This window comes from Hakea prostrata, chromosome 5 (assembly GCF_041222555.1).
Source record: "Hakea prostrata isolate BN-2017 chromosome 5, UWA_Hpros_2, whole genome shotgun sequence".
In the NCBI taxonomy this organism is placed as follows: domain Eukaryota; kingdom Viridiplantae; phylum Streptophyta; class Magnoliopsida; order Proteales; family Proteaceae; genus Hakea; species Hakea prostrata.
This window is the reverse complement of record NC_142604.1, coordinates 53,982,664-54,007,029: the sequence shown is the minus strand read 5'-3', so window position 1 is coordinate 54,007,029 and position 24,366 is coordinate 53,982,664. Positions and strand designations below refer to the sequence as shown.

At 35.5% G+C, this 24,366-nt stretch overlaps 1 long non-coding RNA gene across 1 annotated transcript; it reads right to left on the bottom strand.

Annotated features, from left to right (window-relative positions):
* Positions 1-4,085: 4,085 nt before the first annotated feature.
* LOC149016549 (uncharacterized) lies at positions 4,086-4,976 on the bottom strand. Its single transcript, XR_016173556.1, has 3 exons — positions 4,743-4,976; positions 4,438-4,490; positions 4,086-4,349 (listed from the first exon to the last, which is right to left on the bottom strand). It is a non-coding gene; the product is annotated as an uncharacterized LOC149016549 (long non-coding RNA).
* Between the last annotated feature and the right edge of the window lie 19,390 nt (positions 4,977-24,366).

Genomic DNA, 24,366 nt, shown 5'->3' with positions numbered 1-24,366 from the left:
TACAATGATTGGATTGGTTGGATTAACCAGAGGTGGATTGGGGAATGCTGCGAAGACGAATGGTTAGTGTGTAACTCTCTATTTCTTTGATGAAAAGATTGGCAGACTTCTTCAACTGTTGCCTTCTGTTTTAACGTCCTACAAATCAGGAAAGTGTCAATTGTAAATAAGAAGTGTGAGATTTCTGGTGTTCTTCTAGCAATTTTGATGCCCTGAAAGAGTTGTAGATTTCCAGTATTCCGATAGTAACATGGAAAGTACATCATATTATGATGAGCAAGAGATATGGGCTTAGAGGGCATCATTTTTTGAGCCCTCTAGATCTAGAGAACCGATGGTATGGGCTTCTATTCAATTTGATTGAGAAAGCCGAGGAAACGAGGGTATTAACTAAGTCGCAGCAATGATTGTCAAACCCCCAGAGTTTAAAGAGCTTTGTTATAATTCCCCATTCAACGTCGTCATAAATTTTAAAGTCACATACGCATTTTTTTCTCTTGTTTTGCTCATAAAATAAAATATCTCATGTGTCATCATTATGTTGCCCGTAATTTATATATATAATGATTCTTGCGAAAAACTAGGTCATTTAATTCCTATCACTTGAGTCCAAGCACGTGAGGACTTCCGAGATTTTTGTGGTATAACCTTGACTTGGCACTTGGGGTCTTCTTTTTATTATCTGGATAGATTCTTATAAGAATTCATGGGAGGATGTAAAGTGCATAAATACCTGCCCCATATCTCAGTGGATTCAATCATATTTTTCACAAAGCAAAATTTTTAGGTAAAGTTAAAAAATAAAAAATCTTAGGTAAGATGGGATGGAATCATTCTCACATTTTAACTATTAAAACTTTCAACTTGCAAAGTTGCTTTTTGGAAAATTACTTAAATGCGAATTAGTCGCTTATTAGCTAGCTAACATGTATTTTTAGAAGATACACAACGAATTTACATGTGAAATGAATATAAAAATTTAACTTTCTCATTCTTTATATTGAAAATTGCAAATTGCATGTTTAAAAGGCTCGATAGTCCAACGTTGATTATAGAAGAATGATTTATTAAAGATAAAGATAAAACTACATAATAACAATTTTTCAACAAATATTCTTTATTATTTATATATTTATAAAAAATTACTGATGTTCCGTTGTTTTATATTACTAGAGAAACTAAGTCATTCACAAATAATAGCTAGTCAATGTTTTAAATCCATAATGACCTTCTCAAGTGGTTGGCACCATGTGTCTTACATGTTAAAGAATAATTGTTGTCACCAACTTGGTGATTATTTTCATATGTGAATTATTCAAATAAATCACCCTAACATATATTTATCGAATTGAATGGTTAAATTTGTATGCATTCACACTTGCGGTCAAGACATACTAGCTTTCTAGACTCTTATCTTAAAAGACTTCAATACAAATAATATATCTAAGGTCTAATTCGATTTATTTTTAAACTCAATGTTCCTTGCCTCTAAAGTCATTCACAAGTGATAATAATTGATGATGAGTGGATTGTGCTTGTGTGTTGTGTTTAATGCGGTGGTGCTTGTGGTGCCTACCATTGGATACATGTCACGTGGATTTCATTAAATCCGAGTCACTTAGAACACCATAACCAACTTAAGTGAACAAAACTGTTTTCTTTTTCCTCTTTAAAATGAACTAAACTATGTTTTGAGCAGCTGAGTTTAATAGAATCCACATAGCTTTAGATGGACACTATATGCATCACCACGTACATTAGACGCACCACACATCATGATCTTCAATGGAAATTTATCGAATTGAGTTATGATTTTTTTCTCCCTTTTAAAAATGGTGCATAAAAAAAAATATGGAAAAACTTTGCTACAACACCCGAATGAGCTAGCTAGTTTTCCAAGTAACAAAACACATACCATTGAAATAGTTCCAAGTCTCATATTGTGTCTTTGTTTTACAAATTTAGCTCTCCTTTTCTTTTTCTTTTTCTTTCTTTCCCTTTTTTTTTTTTTTACTCTACTGATAGAGAGGCTCACTTTATTGCCACTAAGAGTTCTGAAAATGAGGATATCAAAAACTTGGTGGGAGTCCTCACCAATTTTTTCCCCCTCTTTTTGTTGCCCAGAGAAAAATAAATTCGAGCCTTTGATGAAGCCTTTGAATTTGGATTAATATTGGATAGTTGTATAATTTAATGGGTTAGTTTGGGGAGTGACAAACATAGTTAATAAGTATATGTACTAATTGCTGTATTTCTTTTCTTTTTCTTATTTTCGTTATAAAATGACCCTTTTAGCGAAAAAAGTATATATACTAATTAAAACATGTAATTGAAAATATGAATTTTTTTTTTTTCATATATTAAGCATGCACTTCTCTTCTCGACTTGAAAACCAATTTGTATTGTTTGACAATATTAATACATTTTATGCTTCATTTAAGAAATAAATATAAACACTAAAATTTAAAATAATTGTGAAAAATCCCTTTAATGCATTCAAGAAACACTGGTTTCTATTATTTTCATTTTTTCCCCTATCTTCACAATTCTTCTTGCTCACAAGTCACGAGACCTACAATTCTTTAATCGTCAATCGCCACCACTGTCAGACAATTCAGTCCATCCGTAGAATGTTAATTTGGATTTTTGGATTTTCATTCTATGCATAACACCTTCTTTTCAACCTAGATCTTGTATTTACTTGTATAAATAGAATTTTTGTTTTTTTTGGCGAATGAGTATAAAGAGAATAACAATCATTAAAATTCCATTATAATGTGAAGATGAAAGGGAAAATTAAGAAATATTGCTTACCTGCTGTTATATATTTGAGAAAAATTCAAGAGATTTATTATCAAGAAATAGGAGACCACCAATCGACCTAGTGAGAGTCTTCTCTTTAGGCAGATGAATACATGCCTTTGGACTCTGCGCTCTACTTGGGTGCTGCACAATGCAGTTACGGTTCAGATTAAGACTTAGAGTCGAGATGAAATTTCAATCACTTGTTTTGCAGTCAAACTTTACCAAAACAATCAAGAGGCAAAACTAATGGTCAAGATTTTATCACCACCAATGTGCAGCACTGAAGCAATTGGGGACTCCACATCTTCCTCTGTAATCAAATCTTGGGAAACCTCTCAGTTGAGTTAGCATAATCTACCATTTTCCAGCTTATCTTAAACTTTTTCATGTCTGCAGGGTGGCAGATCAAACCAACAAATACAACTACAAAACACTCATAAATTACTCAACAACAGAAGATCAAAAGATGATACAAGATACTAAACAACGGAAGATTTTAAACAAATATGGGTGCCACCTTATCAACATTCTCCCACCTGTGTGATTGACCATCTAGAACAAAGAAAGTTGTTGCCAGAGAATCCACATAACAGTTCTCCCCGTGGTTGGACTGTTCAAAGAAAACAGTGACCAAAGCATTATCAAGAAAAGTTTCATCAGAAACTTTTGTGATCTTCCCAATGAAACAAAAATCATTCCAAGTGAATGCACTGAAGTCACCCAGACCTTGATCTATAACTCTTGTAGTATTATCCAGGAGAGAATCTCGTGATACTCCTGGCAATTTCACTTGACGTTCCACAAGTGCTTTCACAGGTTCAGTTGCATCGAATTGCACCTTCTTGAAAATCCAAATCAAGTGGCAATTTTTGTCATAATAACGAAAACAACTGTCCATACTTAGCAGGTTTCCTGAAAACTTGGTACCAGTGAACTCAAATTTTAGATATTTTCCGGCCCGGTTTACAAATGTTCGATTTATCCTATACAGGAACTCCAAGAAATTGCTCCCCGTTTTTATGGACCTGGAAAGGGGGAACTTGACATCTCCTGGGTTGCATGAGCTCCCAGCGGTTCCATCGATGAGGAGCCTTTGCGATTCGACTCTGATACTGTTGAGGAGCCTTTGCGATTCATTGAGTGCCTCGTTCTTCTTCGCCAATTCAGCCTTCGTATTTCTCAGGAGAGTTTCCAATTCAGAAACTTCTTTCCATCTTGGTAACGGTTGGTTTCGAAAACCAAAAGGAAGCAATGGTACCACCTTGTCCAGAAGGAAGTGATGAAAGGCTTCAGCACAATATTGTTGTCCTGCTGTGCAATGGCAACGATAACTCTCCCTTTATTGTTGACGCGAAAGCCCATCTTAGACAAGTAATCTTTGAACTTATCACCTGTCGGTCCATCATAAACCACACCAGATCTGCGTTCCATTGGTAATGGTTGAGAAGGTGAAGATGCATAACTTAGATCGAACCAGAGGACCTCTAACTTTGCATTCACGAACAGTTTATCATTACTTGACCAATACTGATCACTCATATTTCCTAATAGTAATAGTACCTGTACTGTTAGAAAGGGTTCGCTATTTGAAAAAAGTAGAAAAGAAAACTTGTACAAACCGATTGCGGATACCTTTAGGGAGATCTGCTTTCCTTGACAACAGCAGGAACAGTGAAGATCTATAACTGCAAGATCGACCAAAGATATTTTATTACAGCAAAATCAGCATTGAAGAGAAAGAATCACAAGATCAGTCAAAAAAACCAGATTGTTTGTAATGATTCGCAAGGTGAAGATGCGAAACCCAGGTCGAACCAGAGGACCTCTAACTTCCCGTCCACGTATAGTTTATTATCCCTTGACCAATGACTCATAGTTCTTCATAGTATTAGTAGCTACTGTTAGAGAAGTAAATGAAAAATAGAAAAGGGAGATACCTTCAGGGAGATCTGCCTCTCTTTGCCAAGGCAAGAACAGTGAAGATTAACGTAAGATATCTTAATAACAGAAAAATCAACAGTTGAGCGGAAGAATCTCAAGATCATTCATGGAAAACAGATTTTAACTCCAATCTTCAAGTTGTACGATCACTGGCTCTCTCCCTTGCTCTCGGAGAAGGAAAAACACTCCAACTCGAAACTTCAAGGTTCTTTCAAAGAAAAAACAAAAGGTCAGTGGTCAACTTAGCAAGGAATAAACTATTCTTGGCCCCTATAATGCAAATTTTTTTGTCAAAGATCTTAAAGTTTTGGGGCATATTAAATTTGTTTATGAATCAACTAAAATATCTCTTGCCTAGACTTATCCATCGGCAGCCCCACCAGTCAAAAATCATCCACCAGTGAAATTATTTATTTATATAACCACCACCCCATTTTCAACTTTTTGAAAATCACCCTCGTCTTTTTCCTCTTCCCACCTGTTTCAGTGATCAACTATGGGTGGTGGTAGGTAATTTCTAGGTGAAGGGAAGGGGTCAAAAAATTTTGGGATTGTGGAAATTTTTCTAAAGCTTCCATGACTAGAAACCCCGGAAATCAATTAGGAGAACTAGAGTGATTTTTCGCCATTTTTTTTCTCCTTTAGCTAGGTTGGGTGGTTTCTGGCAATTGGCTGGCAATCGAGCGGAGTCTTGATTTTCGAGAGAGTGAAGGAAGAAAATAGGTCAAGGAACTCACTTATATGGTTCTTAAAAATAGAATATTTATGTACCGAAAAAAAAAAAAAAAAGAATATTTAAGATTATTTTTATTAATTGCTAATGGGGGAGGGATAGTTCTTAAAAATAGAATATATAGACGTATTTTATAAAATCATTTTTATTAATTGCTAATGGGGTATTTTGGTCCTTAAACTTTTAAAATTGAAATAAAATTAACGGTATCAAGCGGTGTTAAATTCCCCATACCTGTATGTAAAATTTCCTGTTAAAGTTGAAAAAAAAAATCCAATTAAAGAAACCCAAATAAGATTTTAGACTTGATTTAAAAGACCTACGCATAAATTTGTTAAAAAACGAAAATAAACTTTTGGACGACAAAGTGGTTCTAACCTTGTACTCACGTTTGGAATTGGAATTATTAAAGAATCAAAATGAGTTGATAAAAAACGAATCTTAGGTTTTATAAGTAAGCTTTTTGTCTAGATTTGAATTTTAAATCATGAAAACAGAATTACAAAGAAATTAGAACAGTAGTTCAAGATTCAAGTCGGTTGATACCCTTATTTTTTAACTTCAATTCTCATAAAACCATGGATCTATGCAAAACAATCAATAGAGTGGTAAGATCTATATTTCTCAGTGGAGAGGTCATGGGTTCGACCCAACAATAAAACTCCTTCTGAGGATGTAATCAAGGTGTGCGCAAGGCCGCAAGCTGGCCCGAAACCTCAGACAAAACAAAAAAAATATATATCAATAGAGGCTTATCTTCGCTAGTGTAATCCGTCATTAAGTTTTTGGGCATAAGAAAAAAAAATCTGTCATTAAGGTGAAACGATATTATGAAGAGCAAAGCAAAATTACAAGTTACTCACCATTTGGATTTTCTATCAAGTACAGTGTAAAATGACCTAAATATCCTTATTCTCATTTAAATAAAAAATATTTAAAATTTAAATTACCCAAATACCCTTTGAACAATAAAATTATCAAGATATCCAAAAGTAACTTCTTTGTATATCTCACCTTGAAACCGTCAACCACACCAAAAACCATGCATCACTCATCTCCCCATGCCAAAGACCTTGCCCCCGCTGGCCAACTTCCCCCTTACGGAATTCACCCCAACGGAGACCCTTAATCGGCAATCCAATCAAAATTCCATCCACAATAATTGATAATGGGTAATTAAAGAGCAGATTCTGGAAGCCGATGGGTTGATCTTGATGACGTCTGGTTGGTAGATGGAAGAACTCGGCACAGACATTGCATGAAGGTTGTTCGCAATACAATCTAGAAGAAGCAGAAAAATAAAAAGAAAAAACATACACTCAAGATAACTGTAACTGAAGAGATCAAAGTGTTGAGGTATTTGAGTCATACCCAACTTGTGTTGAGGTACTCAAGTTATACCCAACTTATTGTTGAGGTATTTGAGTCATACTCAACTTATGTTCTAATATGAGCCATCAGATTAGTTACGATCTAACGGTGTAATGGGCCTTTGTAGGAGAGTCCAATTATCAATAAAATTCAATATTTATACTATAAATACTAGCTGGAAGCAGCGGTCTGGGTATTCCAATCTAGATACTCAGGGTGTAATCATGGAAAGAAATTTTGCCGAGATATGGTCTTTCGCTGGTTTCGGAAACCAGCGAATCGGCGAGATTTCGCCGATTCAGGTGAAAATTTTCGTTAAAAAATGAATACTCTGCGCACTAAGGCTAAAGTTTGCTTTACAATTAAACTTCATCTCTCTTCATTTATTGCTTTACCATCTCTCTTCATTTAATATCCTTACACAGGTACCACGTGGTTGTCCTGTGTCTGTTTGTTTTCCTTTTTCTTTTTTTTTTTTAATATTTTAAAAGCAAAGCATTTGGCTTTGAGTCTTCAGTCTTCCATTCTACTGCAACTACACCGGCAGAAGTAGAAGAGTCGGTTGCTGCGGCCGCTCCGGCAGAGGTTGACATGCGAACAACAAAGCCTTCCTTGGAGATATCACTATACTTCTTCTGTTTTCTGTTCTTCCAATGATCTTGTAAACGCGAAGCCTGCAGCGAAATCGGTAGACTCCAGAGGATTTTTTGAAGCTCCGCTCCTTGGTGACGCTTTGAAGGAGCCTGTTGAGAGAAGTCAAAGAAGATGGGCTAGTGGTGGTAGCGAACCGGGCGATGACACCTTTGTTATCCCAAAAGCCATCGGTGTCGCTGCCGCTTCTTCCTCCTCCGATCTCCTCTGCGACAGCCCTTACCTTGACGGTCTCATCCAACACCTCGCCGAACCTGATGTCGCTCGTTACCACCGTCCACCACCCATCATCGACTCCGGCTTCCAAATCCTCCGTCAAGAAATCGGTATCTCGCCGGTTTCGGCGAGAAATCAGTGAGAAATCGCCGATAATCGGCGATATCTTGCAAGTTTCGTTTCGGCCGCTGGTTTCGTTTCGCCAGGGGGCGAAATTCGCCGATATTTCGGCGAAATTCGCCGAAATTTCTTTCCATGGGTGTAATGCTTTAAGCAACCTTGTGTTTAAACCTTAACCCTAACAATCTTAAAGCATTAGGATTGAGAATTTCGTTTCAGTGAAATTCTGAAAAAGAATCAGATGCAGCCTGAAGTCGTTTGCGATTAAAATTGATTTTGGAGGAATGATTTAGTCTTAGTGTGGCTTGCAAATTCTTTCTTGTAAGTAAACTTATCGTACAGGTACGTTAATCATTCCCTAATCTTTTTCTGATTTTCCGTTTTTCAATTAAATGGAAAATATGGGTTCAGCAGAATCCGAACTAGATTGATTATGCACCTTGTTGGGTAAATTCATGTTGCACTGATAGTCTTATTCTCCAACCATCCCAATTTCAATTTCGTGTTGTTGTTTTCCTACTTCACGATATCTCAAGCACAAGTGATGGCAATTGTCAATTTCCCACTTTCCTTGAATATTGGTGGTCGCTGGTGTGGTTTAGTCGCAGCTTGGCAGCGAGTCTCTTTTATTATATGCGTTAATTTCCATATGGTGATGGATGTTACTTATGTTTTATATTCTCCACATATGGAAACGCGTGCACATCTGTACTTCCATATGTGAAGATCAACTTGGCATAATTGTTGACTGGGTTTCAAGGAGACTCAATGATGGCACAACTAAAGAAGTTAGTGTTTACTTTTGTTGTCTGTCGCCTATGGTAAGAGCGGAATGAGAAAATTCATGGCACTTCACCGTCCAGCGCAATGGCGATTGTACTCATGATTGCCATCAGAGTTTCAGTGCGGTGTTGTCAGGAAAATTTATATTATTAGTAGTAGTTTAATTGGTGTTGCCATCAAAGAGTCACCAAAAACTTTGAAGAATCTCATTAGGTATAAATCTAAGATGAGATCATTCAAGCATATATTGTGCTTAAAGCCATGAAATTTGAAATAGGAGACCCATCTTGTCTTGTCTAGGTTGCTATTTGTTCTATATTTCTATTGTTAGTATGCAAAAGAAAGGATTTGATTAAAAGTGACAAAGTGATGGCTTTATCGCTGTAGAAATCCGGAAAGAAACTGTCACTTACTCTCTTCTATCAATAAATTAAAAAAAAAAAAAAAAAAAAAAAAAAGGGAGGGGGGGGGGGGGGGAAGAGAGAGAACACCTGAATGGATATATGTGTCCAATTAACATGACCAAGTTAGAGACCTTCATTGGGTCTAAAACAATGCAAGAAAGAGAAAACAAAATTTTGGATGAAAGAATCTAAACTTGTTCTATAGAACACTAATGTGTTTTTTGTTTCAAGTCTCATGATTCTTTTGTTGTTGATTCTTGGTCTTGTAAATAAAAGGGACATGTATTTAAGTTTTTTGTTTCATATCAAGTGATTCATATCGGTTTTAAATTTTGTGGATTCTGATAGAGTGAATGATATGGACAAAGAGTATTTTATTATACAACCTACATGAACAAACTTGAAGGGTGTGTCATGAAATGTTTTGAACATAAAAACTATAACTTAATTTAGTTTTTTTTAATCTTAAATAAGCATATAAATTATGGCACAAAAATTTGATAAATTAAGTAAAGAGCTTTGGGTTTCAAACGAGTAACTCTGATAAATGCCTTTACTATAAGTCTGTGTCAAATAAGGTCATAATTATTTGCCTATATGTAGACGACATGCTAATTCTTGGTTCTGATCATTCTGTAGTGAGTGACATCAAAGAAACCTTAGCTAAAAAATTTGACATGACGGATCTTGGTGTTATAGACATCATTCTTGGCATGAAAGTAAGTTTTTATGGATAAAGAGTTACCCTTAGCCAATTTATCCATATTGAAAAACTACTTTCTAGATGGGGATACAATGGATGCAAACTAGTAGAAACATCATATGATTATAACAAAAGCTTGTACCGAATATGGTAAAGCTGTGAATCAATTAGAATATTCTAAACTGATTGTTAATCTTATGTATGCAATGAGTTGCACTAGGTCAGACATTACATATACAGTAAGCATGCTGAGTCACTTCACATGTAATCCCAGTACAGAGCACTGGAATGCCCTCAAAAGGTTAATGAGATATCTTAAATGTACTATAAAATATGTTCTTCTCTAAATTGGACATCCTCAATTTTTGGAAGGATAATTCTAATGCATCTTATTGCTCAGAAATAGAAACAACAAATCTACAAGTGATTATTCTTACACTAGGTGAAGTGACTGTTAAAAGGAAATTCAATAGATGAACTTGTATTGTTTTGAGTTCTATCTTTTATGGAATCAGAATTATATTCTCTAGCCTCAGGAGAGATAAAGCAGAGAGCGGATAAAAGATCTGATCCTGGAAATTCCTATGATTAGCTTGAAGTTTGTTTTATGATAATCAAGCAACAACAATGATAGACAAATTAGGCTAATGCAGGTTGTGCTGAATTATCTAATAAAACAATAAGTAATCACTTTAGTTGATCAATATAGAACATGGCAGATGCCCTTACAAAGGGATTGAGATACAAATCGAACATTCAAAATTGTGGGGGAGATGGGGTTAAAGATCATATGGATATATAGGTCTTAATCCAATTATCTGTTATTTTGAATTGTTCAAATTTCATCTAGCCATAGTTAGCATTCATAACAATTTGCATATTTAAGATAATTTGGCAAGATTGTGGAGTATAGAGGTTTGTGAAATCATTCCACATTGATGATATAACAGCTTTTGTATGAAGCTAGATTACCTTATTATTCTATTCAAGGAATATGAAAATTGTTGATATGTTTCGATTATGTTATTGTTATCTTTATATCATTCCACATCTGATGATATGTCTTCCATAGAAAGGTTTATCATTCCAAATTTGATGATATAACCAATAAACTATGTTGGACACGATAACTCTAACATTCCAAATAGAAACATGGAATGGTTCTTTGTAAAAGAAACCATTTAGATCTTGTTCTTGTATAGAAACTTGATGAGAATGCATGTTGAACATGATTTCAAATAGAAACATGGAATGGTTATTGTAAAAGAAACAGTTTAGATCTTGTTCTTGTATATAAACTTGATGAGAATGCGAATGATTTTTCAGTCATCATGTGGGTTGTACTAAGTTCTTTTGATTGAGCTAGATACTTATGCAAATGATTGAATTCATATATTATGAAATTCATATTTTGGCAACTTTGCAATGGATGGCAAAAATAGAGGAGCGAATCCAATCCTCTGGATTGATGGAAAGATTTACTTGACAAGAAAAATCACTCAAAGTCGTCGGGGATGGATCTCGATAGGAAAGATTTACTTTAAGAGTAAATCGTTTAAGGATGCAAGGAACAGTTGTATCGTTCTTTGTGAGAATAAGTAGTTCAATCCAAGAAGAACTTCTAATTAGATTAGGTTTAGATTTGTTCTAAAACTCATGTTTTGATTCAAAGTGTTCTTTTGGAATACTATTCTCTTTTGGAAAGTTATGAATGATTATGTATTGAGTTTGAACATTACATTTTTGGGATTAATGCTAGAGCCATATGTAGAACATAGGAGGAAATTGTTGAGGTATTTGAGTCATACCCAACTTATGTTGAGGTACTCAAGTTATACACAACTTATTGTTGAGGTATTTGAGTCATACTCAACTTATGTTCTAATATGAGCCATCAGATTAGTTACGATCTAACAGTGTAATGGGCCTTTGTAGGAGAGTCCAACTACCAATAGAATTTAGTATTTATACTATAAATACTAGCTGGAAGCAAAGGGTATGGGTATTCCAATCTAGATACTTAGGGTGTAATGCTTTAAGCAACCTTGTGCTTAAACCCTAACCCTAACACAAAGTTCATAACAGTATAAAAAAATAATATTTAAATTGACATCTATTCCGTGTTTCAACTCTGGGGGAAATCGCTCCGTCTCTATAATGCAGCCTTGATTTTGACATTGAGGAAGAAAGTCTTGAGAGACAAGTGAGGGTTTTTTGGTTTCAATTTCTACAATTTGCCCTTCTTCTTTTTTTTCATTTTTAAATTCTTCGTCCACTCTTGCTTACAATCCTTCTCACTCTTTGACATCTCTCTCGGTGGGCTGAATTCTGGAGGGAGAAAGGGGGCAGTAGTTTTCAGTGAGGGATAGGAAGAAGATGGGTTCTTCTTTCACCCACCTAAGGGTATTTGAATAATTTTACTGGTCTAAGGGTATTTGGATAATTTAAATTTCAAATTTTAAAAGTGAGTACTATGTAATTTAAGTATAATATTGGGCAGATACTAGTTCCACCCTAATGATAGTGGGTGTCGAGCGAAAAACTCTGGCATTTACATCTTGATCTATTTACCTCATATTTTGAAATTGATAACTACATTAGGATTAGGTAATTATTGACTAAGCAACCTTTCAGTGGTCAAAGATATAATTTATATGATATAAAATTCTCCATTCATACCCTAAAAAAAATAAAAAATAAAAAATTATCCATTGGTGTTTGATCAAAATGAAGAAAAATGACCAAATTTCAACCTTGTTTACCAATAAGTGAAAAGTTGCATGAACCACTTGAATGAGTTTAGACAAATACTCTACTATTCTTGGGTTTGGGTATGTCTGTTATTCTGAGGTCCATATAATTAGGGTATGATTGTAATTGTAATTAAACGAATGAACATAATTAGAGTTTGACTGTAATTAAAATTAAATTAAATTTTGGTCAATTACTTATAAAGGAATAGAATTGTAATTATATGAGGATTAGGGTTTTGGGTTTCTTTAAATATAGTCTTTGTGGAATAACCTAAAAAAAAAAAAAGGAGGAATAAGTGGAGAGAGAATAAGAGAAACTTGGGGGTGATATATTTTTTAGCAACCCTTTAAAAATATTTAATATACTAAATGTGATGGGTTGTCACTTAAAGAGATGATGAATTCTATGTTGTTGAGTTCTAATCTACCACTTGATATGTGGGGGGAAGCCATGTTGACATCTTGTTATCTTTAAAAAGAATAAGGTGTACAATGGTAAAAGGAGGCATATACGCCTTAGACACAATCTTGTGTGACAGTACATAGATGAAGAAATGATAGCTATCGATTATGTGAAGTCATAAATGAATCAAACTAAGTTCACAAAGGCTATGTCTGTCAAAAACTTGTGTATTGCATCTATAGGAATGGGGTTAATGCCTAATCCTCGGGTCACATGATGGATACCATACCTATGTGAAGAGGCTAATTACCTGAATTAGGTTCAAGGGGTACAAACGAAGTCATGGGAAGACCGGTTTAGTACTACTATTTATAATTATTCCATTCTAGGGTGTAGATTCCATTCTAGAGTGTAGATGAAGGTAATAGTACTACCACAAGAGTAAGGTTGAGCGAAGCTCTTAATTAGTCTAATCCCAAGGAATATGGGGGTGTGTTAGTTGTGGTGCACATTAGAGACTAACCTAAGTAGATGTAGGTGGTTTGGCTGCCGCAATGAGAACTTATAGGCGAGTTCTTTAAACATTCATAAATCCAGGATAAGGGACATGACTGGTTCAAAAGTCCAATGTGTAATATAAAAGGTAGCTCTAAAAGTCGACCTTTGGGACATGGATGATGGGGTGGTCAGCTACACTAATGAGGAAAGGTTCAAGGAGTCTGACTCTACCCCTACTCTGTAGCGCGACTCATTAGACTTAGTGTAGGTTCAAGTTTGAAAGACACCTACAACGATGTGTCCTTTAGTGTCTAATAAAGTCACAACACGAGTCCTTTTTTGCAATTTTGAAACTTGTGGGGGATTGTTAGGTTTTTTATTAAAAATCTATACTAAGTTTCAAAATTAGTTTTTGCATTTCTTTTATTTAATTATTTTGTTAGTATGTGGGACCCATGAGTTAAGGGTGGTAATGAGGCACCATGAGTAAAGGAGGCCTTTTATGACCTTGGTTATGAGGCTCTTCATGACATTGGTCATGGGTCTTAAAGGTCTTGATCATGGTGGTGTGATGGGGTTACTTAACGGGTGGAATTTACTTAAATTCTAACTCTTGACCATCAATTCTCATTTCAACTTCATGACCATTCATGGCCATTACCATGAGTGAGGTTGAGGTTATTGAATGGATTAAATCCAATTTATTGCCTTAAGAATCCTAAGGGGTGTAAGGTGAGGTTTGGGCCTGTATAAACCCAACATTTCCTTGCATGTGGGGTGCATTTGAGACACTCCTCACTCTCACATTATTTGGGTTACAAAGTTAATTTCTTTCTTTGAATTTGTGTAAGTGTTGTGCTCTAGCTTTTGGCTCCTTGAAGGAACTAGAAGAACTACCTCATCTTCTAGTTGGAGGTTGCTTTATCTTGGAGGTGGTGGTGCGAAGAACCCTTGGTAGTAGGGTGCATCAATTATCTTAAAGACAGCACTCAAGGTGTGACTCAACTTCATTGATCGGTGGTTCGTTCGGTTGCAACATCAAGCTCTCCGGATTAGCTAAGGATCTTCATCTCTCAATTGTATTGCAATTTCATTTTTGTATGTTTGAAGAATTTGTAATACAATTACCCCCAACACATAACAAAAAAGGCACTAAATAGGTAGGCAAATTCCCATGGACAGATATTAGGAGCTTTTCCCAGGAACCAAAATCTGAAATCACAAGCCGGACACGAAGACCTCGAGTTGTTGCTATCAGAAATCCCATGTATAAGGCAACAATCAACACCTCATGTATATGTCAAAAAGGAGTATAGTCCTTCCGGAGACAAATAGAGGCAGTTTCTTCATTTTAGAAATAGGGAAAATAAAACATGGGACTCCAGAACTTTGGGGAGGCCTCCAAATCTTCTTGATTAGGCCTTTTTTTTCTTTTCTTTTGGATGTGCAAGAGCATTTTATGATCTTTAATTATCTCTTGGTTACCACTTAATTATCTCTTATTTATTTCTTAGGATTTTCTTGTTATTATTATTATTTTTTTAATTGGGTAACAAAAGAGCGGATGCAGTAGTGGTGACCTTGTGCCCCTTGCAACATAATGTTCGGACTTTCAAGTTCGACCTATGTAAGCATTAGTCCTATGACCTACTAGCGTAAGCATTGACCCCATTAGCTTAGCCCCACTGGAGGCCTTGTATAGTCTACAGAAACTAGTAAGGATCTCATGCAAGTCAAAAAGCACACCACTGCACAATGCGAGAAAAAAAGTAGCAAAGAGAATTCGAACATGATACATGGGGAATACCAAACCACATGGAAGTGAGCTTGGGATCACTAAACCACCACCCCCGGTGCTTCTTGTCATTGCATGATGTCAATATCATATTCTCAGCTTTAAGCTTGTATATCTTTTTCTTCTTCTTTTTTTGTTTTGTTGTGGGGGGGGGGGTGTGAAGAATTTTGTGTGTCTCAATGCATATGGCGATGGCCGAAAGCATGGATCACATCGGTTGTTCCTTGAGTTCTAGACGGCATGTTGTTATAGTGAAATAAAACTCATCCTCTTAATATTCTAGCTGTCAATGATGAATATAACTTTTGAGAAAGATTATTGAAGAGTTTTCACTCCAACCCCCCCCCCCCTCCCCACAGCACTTTTTAAATGTGATAGATAAAAGAAGTATGGAATTATTGGATCGGATGATCCAATTCTAAATGATAAATAAAGAAGTGTAAGAACAACAGGTTTTGTATAAAAGATATAATGTTCTGACAAATTCAATATTTAGTTGAAAGTTTGTTCTTTATTTTTTGGGAACATAAGAGGGCTCTATGTGCCATAATAGGTTGTAGTGAATTTTGAATACAATCATCTTTTCAATCCAAAGGCTATTTGCACACCGAATTTCAAACAAAATCACATTCTCTAGGCGTTGAGGATAACTTTGTCCAGCCTGTATGTTGTTCACAAGCATCCAGAGTTAGCTACCTGTGTGAATGCAGGGGAGCCTCTCCATAATATAGCTATGGAGCTCTTCGAAGAACCGTTTGATCCACTAGAGCTAAATAATAAACATAGAAAGCCAAAATTCCATTGTTTTCATTTTTCCTTTGTCTTCTCAATTCTTCTTTATTCACAAGTCACAAGACTGGAAACTCCTTGATCGCCAACTCCTTGATCGCCAATTGCCACCATTGTTGGACAATTCAATCCATTTGTAAATGACCTAATTCCTTATTTAATATGGTTTTTTTATTTTTGTTTTACGCTATGAACACTTTCTTCTCAACCTAAATTTTGGATTTTCTTGTATAAATATGATAATAATCGTTCAAATTCCAGCATAAAATATGAATGAAAGAGGAGAACTTGAAAAAATTCGCAGTATACTTGATGTTCGGTCGTCATATATTTGAGAAAATCTCAGATACATTTTATCAAGAAACAGGAGAGCACAAGTCGACTAGTGATATCCTTCCTTCTGACAGATGAATATGTGCCTTGAGACCCCACAACTACCTCTGCAATTAAATCTTGGAAAACCCCTCAGCTGACCTAGCATAATCTACCATTATCCTGTTTATCTTAACCTTTTCTTTTTCTGGATGGAAGATCTAACCATCTAATACAACTACAAAACAGTCATATAAATTACTCAACAGCAGAAGACCAGAAGACGATACAAGATACCTAGCAAGGGAAGATGTTAAACAAATCTGGGTGCCACCTTATCAACATTCTCCCACCTGTGTGATTGACCATCAAGAACAAAGAAAGTTGTTGCCAGAGAATCCACATAACAGTTCGCCCCATGGTTGGACTGTTCAAAGAAAACAGTGACCAAAGCATCATCACGAAAAGTTTCGTCGGAGACTTTAGTGATCTTCCCAATAAAACAAAAATCATTCCAAGTGAAAGCACTGAAGTCACCCGCACTTTGATCTATAACTCTTGTAGTATTATCCAGGACAGAAGTACCATCTGGTGCTATTTCCGGCATTGAAACTCGACGTTCCACAAGTGCTTTCCCAGGTTCATTTGCATCGAATTGTACCATCTTAAAAACCCAGATCAAGTGGCAGTTTCTATCATAATACCGAAATATATCGTCCATCCTTAACCGGTTTCCTGAAAACTTGGTACCAGTGTACTCAAATTTTAAATATTTTCCGGCGGGGTTTACAAATGTTCGATTTATTCTATACACGAACTCCAAGAAATTTGTCCCCGTTATTATGGACCTAGAAAAGGAGAACTTGACATCTCCTGGGTTGCATGAGTTCCCAGCGGTTCCATCGATGAGGTGCCTTTTTTGCGATTCGACTCGATTATTGTTGAGGAGCATTTGCGATTCATTGAGTTCCTCGTTCTTCTTCGCCAATTCAGCCTTCGTATTTCTCAGGAGAGTTTCCAATTCGGTAACTTCTTTCCATCTTGGTAACGGTTGGTTTCGAAAAGCAAAAGGAACCAATGGTATCACCTTGTCCAGAAGGAAGTGATGAAAGGCTTCAGCAATATTGTTGCCCTGCTGTGCTAGGGCAACGATAACTCTCCCTTTATTATTAACGCGAAAGCCCATCTTAGACAAGTAATCTTTGAACTTATCACCTGTCGGTCCATCATAAACCACACCAGATCTGCGTTCCATTGGTAATGGTTGCAAAGGTGAAGATGCATAATTCAGATCGAACCAGAGGACCTCTAACTTTGCATTCACGAACAGTTTATCGTTACTTGACCAATACTGACTCATATTTCCTAATAGTAATAGTACCTACTCTTAGAAAGGGTTTGCTATTTGAAAAAAACTAGAAGAGGGAACTTGTACAAACTGATTGCGGATACCTTCACGGAGATCTGCTTTCCTTGACAACTGTAGGAACAGTGAAGATCAACAGCTGCAAGATCAACGAAAGATACTTTATTACAGCAAAATCAGCATTGAAGAGAAACAATCACAAGATCAGTCAAAAAAACCAGATTGTTAGTAATGATTCGCAAGGTGAAGATGCAAAACCCAGCTCGAAACAAAGGACCTCTAACTTCCCGTCTATGTATAGTTTATTATCACTTGACCAATAGTGGCTCATAGTTCCTGATAGTAATAGTAGCTACGGTTAGAGAAGTAAATGAAAAATACAAAAGGGAAATACCTTCTGGAGATCTGGCTCCCTTTGTGACGGCAAGAACAGTGAAGATTAACACCTGCAAGATTAACGTAAGATATCTTAAAAACAGCAAAAGCAGCAGTTGAGAGAAAGAATCTCAAGATCATTCATGGAAACCAGATTTTAACTCCAATCTTCAAGTTGTACGTCTGACTCACTGGCTCCCTCCCTTGCTCTAGGAGAAGGAAAAACACTCCAATTCGAAGCTTCGAGGTTCTTTCAAAGAAAAAACAAGAGCTCAGATGACCAGTCTGAGAAGTTGTCGTGCGAATGGATTTTTTGAAAAGATATCCGTGTGGTCAACTTAGCAAGGAATAAACTATTCTTGGGCCCTATAAAGCAAAAAATTATGTCAAAGGTCTCAAAGTTTTGGATGCATAATAAATTTGTTTATAAAATAACTAAAATATCTCTTGCCGGGACTTATCCATCCGCAGCTCCACCCTGTCAAAAACCATCCACCAGTAAAATTATATATATATAAAACCATCACCCCACTCTCACCTTTTTGAAAATCACCCTTGTCTTTTTCCTCTTCTCACCTGTTTCCACTGATCAACTGATGGGCTGTAGGTAATTTATAGGTGAAGGAAGGGATTAAACAATTTTGGGATTGTAGAAATTTTTCTAAAGCTTGCATGACTAGAAATCCCGGAAAAAGGTATCAATTAGGAGAACTATAGTGGTTTTTTGCCATTTTTCTTTTCTTCAGTTGGGTTGGGTGGTTTCTGGCAATTGGCTGGCAATGGGGCAGAGTCTTGAAGGAAGAAGATAGGTAAAGAAATTTTCCCTTGACCCACTTATATGGTTCTTAAAAATAGAATATATAAAATTATTTTTATTAATTGCTAATGGGGAGAGATGGTTCTTAAAAATAGAATATATAGAGCTATTTTGTAAAATCATTTTTATTAATTGCTAATGGGGTATTTTGGTCCTTCAACTTTTAAAATTAAAATAAAAATGACGGTCACAGGCGGTGTTAAACTCCCTAAGACCTGATGTAAAATTTCTTGTTAAAGTTGAAAAAAAAAATTCAATTAAAAAACCCAAATAAGATTTTAGACTTGATTTAAAAGACCTACGCATAGATTTGTTAAAAAACGAAAATAAACTTTTGGACTACAAAGTGGTTCTAACCTTGTACTGACGTTTGGAATTGTTAAGGAATCAAAATGAGTTGATAAAAACGAATCTTAGGCAAAGAAAGAAATTTCGGTCGTTTCGCCCGGTTCGCTGGGCAGCGAACCGAGCGAAATGACGAAATTTCGCCTACATTTCACCGAACTTGGGCTTTGAAATTTCGCCCAAAAAGCTTTTTCATTCTGAGTCTTCTGAGTACTTCCAAATACTGAGGTGAGATAAAGACAAAACAAGCATTAAATGCTTGTTTCCCCATTAATGTAAATAAACAAGACCTCTTCAACGTGATTTATTTTAAAATAATAAAATCTATTCAACCTGCACTTCAGAAGTTTCAGGTTTTGAGTTCGTTTCTTTCTCATTTCTTCTTGTCGACGCCGCTGCAACTCTGATGGATGGTTCGCCGCTGCTACTCAGATGGTTCGCCGCTGCTGCTATTCTGATGGTTCGCCGCTGCAAGCCAAGATCTGTCTCACTGTGTTTTTTTTCTCTTTCTCTATTTCTTTCTTTCTTCTTCTTCATCTCTTTCAACGATCCAGCAAAAACAGCACCACCGGTGGTATTGCTCTTCAGTTTATTTATGTTTCTCTCTTTCTTTCTTCTTCTTCTCCATCTCCTTCAACGATTCGGCAAAAACAGCACTAAATCCGGAAATTTTCGTTTGGTTCGCCGGGAAATCGACGATTTTCCGGCGACATTTCGATTTTCCGGCAACCATTTAAACATCTCGTTTCGCCCCTGGTTTCGTTTCGCCAGGGGGCAAAACTGGCGAATTTCGCCGATATTTCGGCGAATTTCGCCAAAATTTCTTTCCATGATCTTAGGTTTTATAAGTAAGCTTTTTGTCTAGATTTGAAATTTAAATCATGAAAACAGAATTACAAAGAAATTAGAACAGTAGTTCAAGATTCAAGTCAGTTTACACCATTATTCTTTAATCTTCCACAAAACCATGGATCTATGCAAAACAATCAATAGAGTGGTAAGATCTATACTTCTCAGTGAAGAGGTCATGGGTTCGACTTTTGTGAACGACAAAGCTCCCTCTAAGAATGTAATCAAGGTGTGCGCAAGCTGGCCCAAATGAACCTCAAAAAAAAGACCAATAGAGGCTTATCTTCGCTAGTGTAACCCGTCATCCAGTTTTTGGGCATAAGAAACAGAAATCCGTCATTAAGTTGAAATGATATTATGAAGAGCAAAGCAAAATTACAAGTTACTCACGGTTTGGATTTTCTATCAGGTAAATGTAAAATGACCTAAATACCCTTATTCTCATTTAATTAATACAAAATTTGAATTTTAAGTTACCCAAGTATCCTTTGAACAATAAATTATCCAAACATAAAATTTGAATTGTTGGGTTTGGGTGTCTTGTATTCTGTGGGTCCATATAATTATGGTTTTTGTTGTATTTGTAATTGAAACAGGGTTTGAGTCAATTACTAGTACTAGGTTAAACTTGTAATTACATTGGGATTAGGATTTTAAGTTTCCCTATATATAGTCTCTATGGGATAACCTATAGGAATCAATCTCTGTAGGAGATTGGGGAATCAATCCCTGTAGGGGATTTGGGTACCCATCCCGATAAGGATGGAGTGCAAGCAAAGAGTAGCACTTTGTGTGTGTGAGAGTGGTGTGAGGTTTTCTGGAAATAGTGAAACTCTTTTTCTCTCTATTGGACGTAGGCATGGTTTTGCCGAACTACGTTAAATTTTCCTTGTGTGTTTTGCTTGTGTTCTTATATGTTCGTGGTTGTGCATCCATTATCTCTAACACTAAATACCCTTATTCTCATTTAACTCATACGAAATTTGAATTTTAAATTACCCAAGTATCCTTTGAACAATAAAATTATCCAAACATCCTAAGGTAGCTTCTTTTTATATCTCACCCGAAACTGTCAACCGCACCAAAAACCATCACCCCTCTCCCCATGCCAAAGACCTTGCCCCTGCCAGCCAACTTCCCCCTACTGGAATTCACCCCAACAGTGACCCTTAATCGGCAATTCAATCAATTCCATCCACAATCAATGATAATGAGTAATTAAAGAGCAGATTCTGGAAGCCGATGGGTTGACCTCGATGACTTATGGTTGGTACATGGAAGAACACGGCACAGACATTGCACGAAGTTGTTCGCAACACAATCTAGAAGAAGCTGAAAAATAAAAACAAAAACAAAAAAAAATAAAAGAAAAAACATACACTCAAGATAACTGTAACTGAAGAGATCAAAGTTCATAACAGTATAAAAAAATAATATTTAAACTGACCTCTATTCCGTGTTTCAACTCTGAGGAATCGCTCCATCTCTGTAATGCAGCTTTGGTTTTGACATAGGGGAAGAAAGTTTTGAGAGACAAGTGAGGGTTTTTGGTTTCAATTTCTGCAATTTGCCTTTTTTTAAAATTTTTTTTTCCGGCCACTCTTGCTTCCAATCCTTCTCACTCTTGACGTCTCTCTCGGTGGGCTGAATTTTGGAGGGGAAAAGGGGGCAGTAGTTTTCAGTGAGGGATAGGAAAAAGATAGATGAAGGGTTGGTTCTTCTTTCACCCACATAAGGGTATTTGAATAATTTTACTGTTTTAAGGGTATTTTGATAATTTAATTTCAAATTTTAAAAGTAAGTACTATGTAATTTAAGTATAATATTGGGCAGATACTAGTTCCACCCTAATGATAGTGGATGACGTGTGAAAAACTCTGGCATTTACATCTTGATCTGTTTACCTCATATTTTGAAATTGATAACTACATTAGGATTAGGTAATTATTGACTGAGCAATCTTTCAATGGTCAAAGATATAATTTATATGATATAAAATTCTCCATTCATACCCCTAAAAAAAATAAAAAATAAAAAACTATCCATTGGTGTTTGATCAAAATGAAGAAAAATGACCGAATTTCAACCTTGCTTACCAATAAGTGAAAAGTTGCATGAACCACTGATTGAGTTTAGACAAATACTCTACTATTATTGGGTTTGAGTATGTCTTTTATTCTACAGGTCCATAAAATTAGAGTATGATTGTAATTGTAATTAAACGAATGTACATAATTAGAGTTTGACTGTAATTATAATTAAATTAAATTTTGGTCAATTACTTATAAAGGAATAGAATTGTAATTATATTAGAGGATTAGGGTTTTGGGTTTTTCTTATTGTAGTCTCTGTGGAATAACTTAAAAAAAAAGGAAGAATAAGTGGAGAGAGAATAAGAGAAACTTGGGGGTGATCTATTTTTTAGCAACCCTTTATAAATATTTAATATACTAAATGTGATGGGTTGTCACTTAAATCCTCGGTGCAACTCTATTCCTTCCTTTCTTATTGTTTTTGGGTTTTCGGATCGTTTATGTTCCTCTCATTTGAGTGGATTATGATGCGTGGAAGGAAAACTGGAGAACAAGTAAAGAAGCAAATTGTGGGGTGTTTTTTTATGAGTAAAAAGAAAATGTAATTGCATTAATAGTTAAAACAGTTTTTACACGGTATTGTCAAAATTACAGGTAACCCACAATTAAGATTTTCTGTTAAGTGATGGGTAAATTAAATGACTAAATACCCTTTAAGACATCTTATAAATAACCTACTAGAGTCCTACAAGAACTCATCTACAGCAACAAATTGCAAGAGTTCAACATGAAGACTTCTACCTTATATGAACTACTTCAAGGTGGTCTAATTACATTTGGAGAGCCTTCTTCTAAATTTGAAATTCAAAATTTGATACCCTAAACCAACTCAGAAGTTAAACTTGAGATCCTTATCCAAGGCTCTTTAAATTCAAAGAGTTGTAACAATGAAGGAAACACGTACTCTATATCTCACCATGGATTCAATTTGCAGGTAAAATAAGATTGAATGATGTACGTTCTGACATTATATATTAAAACTTGCAACTTGCATGTTTTTTTCAATGTGAGTTTGTGGATTATTAGCTGACTAATAGGTATTTTTAGGAGACACGACCAAAAATAATCACATGTTAGGTGGTTAATGATAATATATTTAATTAATAAAAATTTAATCTTCTCACTTTTATATTTGAAATTACAAGTTGCGTGTTGACATAAGCTTAATTGGCCGATCATTGACCGTCAGAGGAAGTATCTTATAGGATAGTAAATATCATTTAAATTATGAAAAGAAACACACATACTTTGTTCAAGTTGTCTAGGTATCATATACGATTGATCTAAAACCAAGTCATTAACCCATTTGGATAAATTACTTAACACTCTACCGGGGTCATGGGATTCTTTATTAAAACCCACATTGTTAAATGACGACCACATGAAGTAGTAAGTTATTATAAAAATAGAACAAAACCACTGACAAGAGTTCTTATCCGATGAAATATCAGTGATAAACAATTTGTAGAGATGAAGCATGGAAGTCTAAGTGAGAAACTAGATTCTGAATCCCAAAAGTTTTGCTGTTAGATCCTCTTAGTGCATTCACAAGCAATAAAAATATGCCATATGAACTTTGCACAACCGCCACATAAGACACGTACCACTAGATTGTATGGATGTCCATTGAGATAAAATGCGCTAACTTGTAATCGTGCGTGCAAGACATGCCCAAAAAATAATAATTTAAATTTGAGGTGAATACATAATTTTCAGAAGAAAAAAACTTCCACCAAGTTTAAATTTCATTTCTAAGAGTAGAAAAATTCAATATAGATAAAGCTTGTCTTGCTAGTTTGGCAAAAAATTCACCATTTTATCCCTGAATCAACTGAAAGAAATAGGAATAAAGATGAAATAAAAGAAGGGGAACTTACATTTTGTTTCCATATTATTTATGTTTTTTTCTTTGTTTGCATTGAGGACAATGCCATGTTTTAAGTTGGGGTTGGGATATGCTTATTTCAAAATTTTTAGGCTTAATTTTCAAACTCTTTCAACTTTTTCGATGACTTGTTTGCTAGTTGATTGTGAGTTTTATTGAACATCTTCTTTTGGTTTAAGAGTAATTTCACAAGAAATGATGATTTTTAAATTTAGATTCGGGATTCAGCATCTTGAGCACGATTCTTAGATTTGCATAAGTCTCGTTAAACCTAGACTCAATATTGAGTTGGTTTGATGAAATTTCTTCTTTGAGTTGTGCGGGTGTTAGTTTCTCAAAGTCTCTTGATCCTATTGTTT